At 37.0% G+C, this 12,396-nt stretch overlaps 1 protein-coding gene across 30 annotated transcripts in view; it reads right to left on the bottom strand.

The window, feature by feature from the left end:
* The window catches only part of VTI1A (vesicle transport through interaction with t-SNAREs 1A), a 379,768-nt gene that overhangs the window by 268,297 nt on the left and 99,075 nt on the right, over nucleotides 1-12,396 (bottom strand). For 2 of the 30 annotated variants that reach the window (XR_015155796.1, XR_015155798.1), the window contains 3 exons: nucleotides 4,114-4,206; nucleotides 3,547-3,607; nucleotides 2,308-2,836 (listed from right to left, as the gene is read on the bottom strand). The exons of 26 other annotated variants lie outside the window; for them this stretch is intronic. The gene's annotated coding sequence lies outside the window, so the exon portion shown is untranslated. Of the gene's footprint in view, nucleotides 1-2,307; nucleotides 2,837-3,546; nucleotides 3,608-4,113; nucleotides 4,207-12,396 lie in introns of those variants that run through there. 2 more of the 30 variants (XR_015155795.1, XR_015155797.1) reach the window with 1 other exon arrangement.

Genomic DNA, 12,396 nt, shown 5'->3' with positions numbered 1-12,396 from the left:
GTGTGTGTGGGTAGGGTGAGGGAAGAACAGGAAGGGCTTATTTCTGTTGTTGCATTTGAAGTGCGAAAGGGGCCTGCAGTGAACAAACTTCAGATGTGAAGAACAAAAGGCCAGGTTTTCCCCCTACACCATTGCTCTATCTTTTTCTTAATACTGACTAGATGAGGTCTCAAGCTGAAGCTCTACCAGATTCCATTTTGACAGGCTTATATTTATTAGTCAGATTTATCTTCCGGGTATGTAAAGCAAGGCATTCATTACTGTGTTTAAAACAATTCAATGGAGCAATGCTCCCAATCTGTGCTTGGGGAACATTTAATAGCATTTCTTTCTTTACAACCAAATCAAGGTACGTCACTACCATCATTACAGGTCGTGTGTTCACCCAAAATCTTAAATCCTCCAGAAAAAAATAAATAAAAACTTGGGGTTGATAAACATTAATATCACTTAGGTCAATTTAAACATTTCCTCCTATTCCTCTAAATGAATAATTTGGGAAGGAAGGTAGTTCCTAAGCTGATGGTGGATCTGAGGTTGCCAGTTACAGGAGCACTTAAGCGCCCATTGGCACAGCAAGATTCAAAGCCCTGGTAGGCTTCAAAGAGACACTTTTTTTTTCTTCTTCTAGAACTCTTTGCTTTCTAGTAAAGCTACAACCACAATGTTCTCTCTCTTAATGCCACCATAAAAAATCAAAACACTTTAAAACAAATTGATGTACTCTTTAATACAGTCATCACATCATCACAGGACCCTTGCACCCTGCGTGGCGACAACCGTAGGGATGCATACCACACATCTCTCTCTTTGTTGCCTGCTTCAATGCTTAGAGAAAAATTGAGAGAGTGTGTGTCTCTCAATTGAGATATGGGCACCTTTGATTGACAAGACCTAATCAGCTTATCTCCACACTAATAAAGTTGGGGCCTGCAGAGCTGGTATATGCCCAGCGCTGAGGGAACTTTTTCCTAGCCAAGTTTCACAGACCAGGTCTCAAGCTCTGCTTCTTGAAACTGGTTCAGATCACTTCTTAATGGGCTGTTTTCATCTTGAGAAACCTCCACAGTCTTCATTCATGATGGCATTAGAGTCAGTTTAGCTGGATGAAATGCCTAAAGTAATGGTTACACGGTAAGTCTATGATAAGTATTTGATAAGTATTTTTGTGTACCCAATCAATAAAATTATCTTTTCCAAGATCCCTGGATGAAGTAAAAAGTAACTTCTGGAAAACTGTGTTTTGTTTTTTTTCCTTTTTAGGCTACTATTTATTAAAGGGATTTCTTTCTTTCTTAAGGATGACAGGATTCTCTCTCCATCACGCAATGAACATATCCCTTTAATAATTTCTGATGTATAATGCTATTGGATGTTCAATTCCTTGGGATGGAGTCTCAATGCTGACACAACTGTAATCTGTCTCCATCACTCTGGTACCTTGTGACACTAGTTTGTTCATATCAGACACCCACCAAATGAGTCCTGATGGATTTGTGGAGAAGAACGTAAGACTAGAAAACACATAAGAACTGGAGTTTGCAGGGTGGGAGGGGGTACATATATGTTTGTGCATACGCATACACTCACATTTTCTTCTTCAAGTTTACTTGTAGAAGGCCCTTTCAAACCAATTTTCTACATAATTCAAGAACAATGTCTTTGTTCTTATCTGTTTGTAATTACCATGTAAAGGCCAAACTCAGGAACTGAGGTGTAAGTAAAGCTACAAGGGCCAGCTATATAATTATACAATGAAGATCTGGAATAGAAGTCCCTCCTTACATGTGCCAAGGTGAGAGTGAAATACACAAGTGGACACTTTAATCTTAATTTTGGGAAATAGTTATCTAAAATGAGAAATGGCTTCACTGGATAAAGCAAGCTTTAGAAAAGAAACTCCAGTAGCAGAGACTTTTTGAAATGATAATTTTCCAAGTATGAGAAAATATGTATTTTTTTTGTACTACTCACTGATAATGGTCACTAAAACCATTCAGTAATGCTGCTTTCAAACTGCAATATACCTTAAGTATAATATTAACTGCATAAAACGAGACAATTTTAAACATTTCAAAATGAAGTTTTCTACAGATTATAGGAAAGCTTGAGCAAATTTTCATTCAGATTTGTAGCCTTCATGCTGTAATTGCCTTATACAAATCCACTCCAGCCTTATCACTCTATATTATCTTCACTGCTGAACATCGGAAGATAATTTTGCAATAAAATTTAATTTACAGAGCTTATTTTCCACTAATCTCCTAGCAGAGAAAAAATGAAACACGCCAAGGTACACACTCCATGTTATGACTCTAATGGTGTTTTTTATTTCTAGAATGGTAAGATACCAAACATATCAATTTTATCATATTAAAATATTGGCCTATTTTAATTGTCATAACTTAATATCCTAGTAAAGGAAGTAGATCTATTAGGAACATGTATGAAAATAAGCCTCTTCAAGTGATAAAGTTCCCCTGGGGAAAGACTTTCTTTCCATTAGAAAGGAAATAATACAAAAATACAGGGGTAGTAAAGGAATTTTATCCCAAATTATTAATATGCCAGTAGTAGTCAACAATATTTGAGATGTTTAAATAAAAACTATTAAACCAAGTAGCAATACATAGGAACTGGACATCAAAATACAGTTTTCTGCCTAGAATGACAGAATCAGGTCTGTCATCTAAGGCTCATTCCAGCTCTAAAGTTTACAATTTTAAACGTACAAATGTCATATAAACTTTGGAAGAGTAAATTAATAGTACAGGGTCAATTTCCACAGATCATTTAGTCTTTATTTATCATTTATGACCTGGAAACCATTCATCTCCTGAAAAAAAAGAGAAGTTTTTATTTACTTTCTGATAGTGAGGACTCCGTGACAATTAACTAATATCACAAATTGGGGTAAGATAAGCCAATCTTTAGCTTAAAATATAAGCTAAAAAATATTTTAGCATTTTTGCAACTGTGCAAAATACCGAAAGAATCCTTATTAAAATTCAAATTCTTCACCAAAACGGTTACGTAGTTTTTAAAAAGGACTAATGACCATTAATGGATTGAGAAATTAGTGCTTTAGGCCTGGACTGAATGAGACTGCTGCTGCTGCTAAGTCGCTTCAGTCGTGTCTGACTCTGTGCGACCCCATAGACAGCAGCCCACCAGGCTCCTCCATCCCTGAGCTTCTCCAGGCAAGAACACGAATGAGACTAGCACTTTCTAAACCAGATTTAAATCATTCTCCCTGTTTTTAAAGTTATATCATGACAAGGCCAAAGTGATGCTGAATCATTTATGAGGTTTTTAGAGCTGAAATATCAGAGTCATATATGTGCAGACGTATTGTTCTGACATTTGAATTTCAGCAGTAGGCAATTCTGAGACATTTCAAGTTATGCAAAACTTGACATTTCCATGTTAATATACAAAACAATGATGATGTGAAAAGCCACTTCTCTACCAATACTTATAACCTAAACACTTAATAAAACTTTAGAAGTTCAGGCTTTTAAAATTCAAACCCACACAAGTACTTACCTGAAAGCCTTTAATGTTTATCCACATAAAAAGTACATACTGAATATTCGCCTCCATTGATCTTTTACATTTATACATGGAAAGGTAAAAAACATTATTAATTATTTCCTTTTCAGACCACTTATTTCCAATTTAACTTTCTTTTCATTTCTCATATATACATGTCAGAATATTCTTGCCATGAGCTACAGACTATTTAAACTTGTTTCTCAAGTGTTAAAAACTATATTAAATAAAACACAATCACTATTCTGAACAGTGTGACTCTCAGACAGTTGTAATTTTACAAAAAATTAAAATTAACCATTAGAAAACTAAAAACAAAACAAAACAAAAAACCCTAAAATGATGACCATATCCAGTGATTATCTCCTTAAACACTAAAACAGAAATATTTTGACATGATGCTATCTTGGCAGAAAAAGACCTTTAAAAAAAAAAACCTGATATAAGTAGGGTAATAATGAAGAACAAAATATATAACATTTTCAAGCTGAAAATTAACAAGCAGATATTGACTTTTCTTTGAGGTCAATAACAGCTCTTATTGATCTGAAAAGTTAATACCTACTAAGGTCAATATACGATCTCAAGGGTCAACGAATCTGGATTCGAACTTCCACTTCCTTTCACATATAAATATTGCTGAAATGGGTACAACTGTGTTTGGAGAAATAAAAAAAATCATCGTTATCACACCAGAATAATCCTAAGAAATAGACTAAGGAAGTTAAAAATACACATGTAGAGATTTAAAAGTCTGTTACTATAGAATTTTCAGCGACCGTGACCTTTAGATATAAATCCTAGTATTACACAATTTGGGCAGTTAAATAAGGAGAAATAAAAATAAGCAAAAACTGTTTTTACAAGTGTTTTGCCTCTTCATGCTATTGATATAAGGAATCTTTCTCTCTCTGTAAATGTATAACATTTGAGAGACTATGATGTGACATAATTTTTCAAGAATGGATTTTAGTCACTTTTAAATATATTGTTTTATATTTATGTGTTTATAACATACATAATATATATATATGTTTATGTATAAAACATATGTATGTTTTATACTTATATGTTTAATTGTATAATTAAACAGTAACATTCCCCGTGGCCTACAGACCGCGGGGTTGCAAAGAGTTGGACATGACTTAGCAACTAAACAACATTTTAGAAACTTCAGAAGAGGAAAAACTAGGAACCATTTTCATTATCATGCTGCAGCCTGTTGTGTTTTCTTAGACTACACAACAAAAAAATATATTGACTGTTGTTCCAATAAGTAAAATGGTTTCTGCATTCTTACACATCTTAAAGATGGCACAAGGAGGGTAAATCACCCGGACACTGAGACCACGTCCTCATATATACCTAATATTTCTTAGAGTCATGAACTTGAGTAATTTATTAGTCTGATCTTTTCAGTAGCCTAAAAGAAGTTCATACTTTCCTCTTCAGACTTACTAGAAACATCAAGGGAGGAAGAGAAAAGAAACATTTCTAAAGCATTTACTAGTGCCAAAACCTGGGCAAGATGCTTTAATTAGACACAGGTCCTATTATTAACAGTTACTGGAAAGACCAAATTATTGACAGTAGTAATATAAAAGTTAGGCTGAGGCCAGGTCTGCAACAATGACATATTACACTATGGGCAGTCAATAAATATGAAGACCACTGTGACTTCAGTGTACTTGTTTAAAAAAACCCTTCTTTTAGAACAGTTTTAGACTACAGAAAATTTATGATAGAGCTCTCACATACTTAATACCCAGTTTCCCCCATAATTAACATCTTATATTACTGTGGTACATTTGTCACAGTTAATGAACCAATATTGACAATTACTATTTACTAAAGTCCATACTTGGTTCATATTTCCTTAGTTTTTGTCTAACACCCTTAGGCATTTTATCTAATGTTTCGGGACCCCATCCAGAACATCACATTATATATAGTTATCCTGTCTCTAGGTTTCCTGGGTTGCGACAGTTTGCAATGTTCTTTGAGCACATACTTTAGAAACGGGATAAATAAATTTGCTGACTTGTATCTATTGTCACGGAGAAGGCAATGGCACCCCACTCCAGTACTCTTGCTTGGAAATTCCCATGGATGGAGGAGCCTGGTGGGCTGCAGTCCATGGGGTCGCTAAGAGTCGGATACGACTGAGCGACTTCACTTTCACTTTTCACTTTCATCTATTGGAGAAGGAAATGGCAACCCACTCCAATGTTCTTGCCTGGAGAATCCCAGGGACAGGGGAGCCTGGTGGGCTGCCATCTATGGGGTTGCACAGAGTCGGACACGACTGAAGTGACTTAGCAGCATCTATTGTCAACACTTAGATGAAAACACACACAGCAGAATTATCTTTCGTTACAGATCTAAGGAATATAAATTTGAGAAGTGAACGAAGATAAATGCCTGGTAGAAAAGAAAGCAAACAATATTGACTCTTTACTGTGTCTATATAAATAAGAAAATTTCATTTGACACAAATACTAGATTATAATCACTGACCTGACCCAAAAGCCAGCTATTCTTCCATCTCATCCCATTATACTGTTACAACTCAGGGTTTTAACTGATTATGGGGCAGTGAAGTGGGCAAAGAATAAACTGTATGGCAGAGGAGGATAAATTACCCATGCATATTTGTTCTTTCTCTTCTTTACTATAAACTGTGATGACAAAGTGATTGTCCAGTTGGAGTCCCAGGTGGTGCTAGTGATAAAGAACCCGCCTGCCAATGGAGATATGAGATGTGGGTTTGATAACTGGGTCAGAAAGATCCCCTACAGGAGGAAATGGCAACCCACTCCAATATTCTTGCTTGGAGAATCCCATGGACAGAGGAGCCTGGCGGGGCTACAGTCCATAGGGTCACAGAGTTGGACATGACTGAAGTGACTGAGCACACTTCTTTATTATATGTTGTGATGAGAAAGTGGTTATCGGGTTGGAAGTCTATTTCTTAGCCCTCTTGTATTTGGTGACATCATTCTACTCATTCTTGCCAGTGGAATATATGCAGCATCAAAGTATGCCACCTGCCTCCTATGGTGTTTTAAAGTAGGTATGCCTCCTCTGTTCTCTCTTTGCCTTGGCCACTGGCAAAATGTAAAGGCCTCTAAGGCTGGGTGTAGGACAGAGCTACCAAGTGGAAGAGAACTGGAATTCTGACTCGCCACACAGAAGGTCATCTGCTCACAAGGAACAACTGCCCCAGACTATTCCCACAGTGGAGATAATCTCCACCACATCAAGTTACCCCCATGGCTCAGCAGTAAAGAATCCACCTGCAATGTGGGAGCCACAGGAGATGCAGGTTCGATCCCTGGGCCAGGAAGATCCCCTGGAGAAGAAAATGACAACCCACTCCAGTATTCTTGCAGGAGAATCCCATGGACAGAGGAGCTTGGTGGGCTACAGTCCTTAGTGTCGCAAGGAGTTGGACATGAAGCAAGTTAGCATGCACATACATAAAGCCACTGGGGAATTTGAGGTTTATGTTTACTGTTACTATGTAAAGTAGCATAATAATGGAAACTAACCTTTATTGAGCACCTACGATAGACAACATGTGTTCAATCTTTCATACAGTTTACTTTGCTGCTACTGCTACTGCTAAGTCGCTTCAGTTGTGTCTGACTCTGTGCGACCCCACAGACGGCAGCCCACCAGGATCCCCCGTCCCTGGGATTCTCCAGGCAAGAATACTGGAGTGGGGTGCCATTGCCTTCTCCAATGCATGAAAGTGAAAAGTCAAAGCGAAGTCGCTCAGTCATGTCCGACTCTTAGCGACCTCATGGACTGCAGTCTATGAGGCTCCTTGGATTTCCCAGGCAAGAGTACTGGAGTGGGGTGCCATTGCCTTCTCAGTTTACTTTATGTAAGTCTTAAAACAACCTCCACAGAGAAGACCTGCAAACACTTTTACATATTAGAAAATGAAGACACGGAAAGGTGAAGGAACTTGCCCAAGGTTTCCCAGTTATAAAGTGGTAGAACCAAGGCTTGAACCTGGGTCTCTCTAGTTACAAAGCTCCATGAACATTTCATTTTGCTTCACTGCAGGTGGAAGACAGGTGATCCAACTTGGTACTTGGATTAAAAATATAATCCCTATGCATTTTACACAGGTAACTTTTTTTTGAATCCTCAAAGGACAGCAAAAATTATACATCTGTTCTTCCTACTCTTTACATGGTAGACACAAAGTTCCAATTTACAAGGGGTGGGTGTGAGATGATTATTTCACTATTTCAAATTTGTTAGTATCTTCCAGATCAAGACAATGTTACACAAAAATGCCAAAGAGAAAGAGCCACTCCACCTTTGTAACCTGCTGATAATCTTACGGTTTTTAATTTGAGTAGAGTTCAGCAACTCACGGAGGGCATGAAAGAACTGTTGCTCCACAACTCTGACAGTTAACAAAGGAGAGAACAGAAAGACTGACTTGTTTGCACAACAGTGTGAATTTAAAGAACTATATGGGGTGTGCATTCTATACAAAATCCAAGTAGGAAGAAAAATGAAGCACTGTACCCTGCACACAGCAATAAAAACGAGGGGATTCATTACAGCAAGAAAATTCACAGCTGGCAATACCAGTGAGGCAGTAAGATACCTGGTCCATCTTCATGCCTACCTTTTAGAGTCATAGTGTTTGAAAAAAAAAAGTTTTCTTTTTATATTAACAAAGTCACTCCAGTCAATCTCTTTAACTCACCTACGTGAAAAATTTGGATGACACTGTAGAAGTCCTACGCATTTCACCGGTGAGAAAAATTGGTAAATCCTTTAAATTTGTATAGCCCGGTTATGACAGAGTTTTGTTTGTTTAAATAACACATTCTAATCACCAACAGGTTTGCACAGAGCACTGAACATTATACCTAATTCACAGATGTACTAATGAGGAAGAGGAAAATGCTAAACCAAATAAAATTTAATAGCCATTCTGGTTCATGAAAATTAATGGCATTTAGGGTGGTGTTCAGGGGATCAGTCTCCTTAATTTAAACAAGCAATGCCATTTTAGATAAGTTAATGTATTGATCGATACAATGATGTAATGGATGTAAAAAGACGTACAAAAAGTTGTTTAAAAATTTCAAAGCTGATTATACAACATTATTCCTGATATTAGCATTATTATTTTTAGCACATAATGCAAGGGTGAAAGCATTAAAAACCTCTACAATGCGTTAACTATGAAAATGGACAGATGAATTAGAGAGGTTATTCTGAAATAATAAAAAAATTTGAGGGAAATGCTTTTAAAATAAGTGTTATCACTTTCAAGTATACTTATTAACTAAGATGAATGTTAGATATGCCCTATGACACACTCTAGAAATTCTCATAAGCCACGTACTCATCCCAGTGACTTACCCACTTTGCTCATGGCTTACCCACTTCCATAGCTCACCTTGTATTTATTCTATATGGCTCATCTATTCTGAGACTTTCCCTGACACTATAAAATAGACTTATTTCCTTTCTCCACCCTGCTTTGAAAACACTAATTATATTTATTATGGGGATTTATAACTATGTATTTTCCAGACAGATATTTTGCCAACATACACCAGCTTATAAAGGAACTTCATATTCTAAATGCCAAGAATTGGGTCAGGGTCTAAATTCCTTCTTGAATTATATAAAATCTATTTTTCCTTTAAGGTGGGTTGATTACCTTCCCTACCTGACTCCCAAATGCATATCTTACTAATACTATTAATTTAAGGCAGCATTTTCCTTGCTATTTCAGAGATCACCTTAGCCCAGTCCAGGTCTAATGAACCCTAACTAATTTCTTAGGGCTTAATAATTGTTTTTGGAATAAAAACAGAGGGTTCCACTGTGATCGCTTCCAGTGCCATGTGTCACAAATAGCACTGAAAATGGAAATCAAGACAATGACCTCAACTTAAAAGGTGTATTTTATGTAGACAAAAATAACCTTTTAATGCGGTACAGGACCTTAGATAATTGATTGTGATGTAATTACCACATGGAGGACAATGTTAGGATTAGCCAACAACAAGCTTATTTTTCCTCCAAAAGGAATAGTCTTCAAAAAGTTTTTTTTCCTTGTCTGGCTTTAGGGTGGTTTATTTCTATCTCTAAATAAATAGATATTTATTTAACTACGACTTAGAATTTATATCTCAAGATGCAAAAGGGCAACACAGTGCCACACATGAATGATGACCCACCATGACAGTCTCTTTGATAATGACTTTACTTGGAAAAACATATTCTTCAATAAAAAATTATTTTTTAATGTTGACTTTGTTCTCTTATGGCAACGCTGGAAAACACTGTAGCCCAACAGGAAATACAGAAGAAAGCTTCAAATATAGAGCACACAAAAAAAGCCATTTTTAAAGCTTATGCCCATCAAGTTTTCCACTTGATATAAGTCGTATACAAAGTCTTAGTCCAATGTGAACTCATGCTGTGAAATTTCTGTAGCACCCACCTCAGAAAATTCTGTTAAATATATAAACACCGCTGAAAAGAAAACTTCTGGGCACTAGAAGTCAGACTCAAAGGGAAAATAAACCTGATTAAAAAAAAAAAATCCCAAGGAAAGTTATATAAGCACAGTGCAACAAGGTCATAAGCTTAACCGTCCTTCACTGTAATATTTGAAAGTAAATTGGCGTTTTAGCGACCTGCTTTGGTCGTCGTTCTTTTCTCAACTCACAGAGATGCAACAGAATAAGAATGGCTTCACGTGTATCTTACAAACCAACTGGAAAAGTGATAGGCTTTATGGGGTAAGAAACCTTTAAAAAGGAGTATAATACTTTTTAATGGATTAAAAATGAACCCTATGAATGCCCTTGGACCACCTAAGGAGAAGGTTCTCCAAATAGGGTTTAAATGACATCCTTTTCTTGCCACTATGGAGCACACCAGTATCTTAGGGAACCTCACAAAGTAAATTTAAGCACAACTTGAAAATACACTTTAAGAGCTTCACCCCAAATGACAACCTCCTCTGTTCTTTTCAGAGCAGAACCACAGCTTTCTGAGAGGTAAGACTTTAATAGGGTTGTAATTATAAAGTAAGTGATAACTACACATTAAAATGATTCTTTTACCACTGGGTAGACTTTAAAAATAACCATTGGATGTGGTCAAGTAATTCTTCTCAGCATTTTAAAAAATACCTATTCTAGCAGAGATAGCTTTAAGGTTCTGAAAGTACAACCACTTAGTCTATCACTCAAAATGATGAATAGAAAAACATTTTCTAGAGATAACTTTTTCCGTCAGAAAGTTTAATATTTCTAAAGAAAAATCTTTTCTCTAAAATATATATGGCTGGATAAAAGAGATGGTTAATATCAAGCCAACTGTATAATCCCATGTTTGGTAATAATCCCATTTTCCCTTCCTATGTTATAGAATAACACCAAATGTTAACTTGTTATTTCTGCACTGGTTTGGACATGATAGTGCCTTTCTGAATTCCAATCTATGTTGAACAAAATTACTTAACATTAGATATCTGAATTGGTGTTTAAAGACAGAACATTCTCTACTTAGATGAACTAAGATGGGGCTATCTTGTCTTTCTAGCTTGGCATCTCTGAAATGACTGACACTCCGTAGAATTCAATGAAAGCTTGTTGAATAAAATGAAATACAACATTTGCCTTCTTTCATATAATACTGCACCACTCTCACTAACAGTACAGAATCAGAAATTTATTTTTGAACTGACTCACAACAGTTCTAAGAGCAAGAAATAAACAGTTAACACATTTTGTGTCTATGTCCTGAGGAATCTTATAAATGACTTATCAGCAAATGGAGTACGGGTGGGAACCAACAACGTTTTTTATGTTTCTTGAGATGTTAGCTCAGTTCCAAGCTGGCTTCTAATTTTGAAAGTAGTTTTAGGCATTATATTTTATTATCATGCATTGTTTTAACTGTTAATCTTTTCTGAAGATGATAATACATTCAAGGATTGATATTCCTGAATCAAATTATTACACTGTACCTAGCATAGTAAACCAGAGAAGGCAATGGCAACCCACTCCAGTACTCTTGCCTGGAAAACCCCATGGACGGAGGAGCCTAGTAGGCTCCAGTCCATGGGGTCACAAAGAGTCGGACACGACTGAGCAACTTCACTTTGACTTTTCACTTTCATGCATTGGAGAAGGAAATGGCAACCCACTCCAGTGTTCTGGCCTGGAGAATCCCAGGGACGGGGAACCCCATAGCTGCCATCTATGGGGTCGCACAGAGTCGGACACGACCGAAGCGACTTAGCAGCAGCAGCAGCAGCATAGTAAACACTCAAAATACTTCTTGAAGAACAAGATGAGGGGGAAACAGGAGAAAAGGGAAGATGAGGAGAAAAAATGATTAATAATAATGAGGAGGAGGAGGTAGAAGAATAAGAAAATGTCAGTAGATATGGAAGAAACTCTTAAAAATTAAAGAAAATGACTGATTTCTGTTTGGTAAAAACCTGGTCTCAATATATACTCCCAACCTGACTAAAATTTCTAAGTGGGTTCCATCAGTTCAGTTCAGTTCAGTTCAGTCGCTCAGTCGTGTCTGACTCTTTGCGACCCCATGAATCGCAGCACGCCAGGCCTCCCTGTCCATCACCAACTCCTGGAGTTCACCTAAACTCATGTGCATCGAGTCAGTGATGCCATCCAGCCATCTCATCCTCTGTCGTCCCCTTCTCCTCCTGCCCCCAATCCCTCCCAACATCAGGGTCTTTTCCAATGAGTCAACTCTTCACATAAGGTGGCCAAAGTATTGGAGTTTCAGCCTCAGCATCAGTCCTTCCAATGAACACCC

This window comes from Bos grunniens, chromosome 26 (assembly GCF_055505025.1).
Source record: "Bos grunniens cultivar Pamir isolate PY7600 chromosome 26, Bosgru_T2T1.0, whole genome shotgun sequence".
Lineage (NCBI taxonomy): Eukaryota > Metazoa > Chordata > Mammalia > Artiodactyla > Bovidae > Bos > Bos grunniens.
The sequence above is the reverse complement of the archived record's forward strand: the minus strand, read 5'-3'. Positions and strand labels throughout refer to the sequence as shown.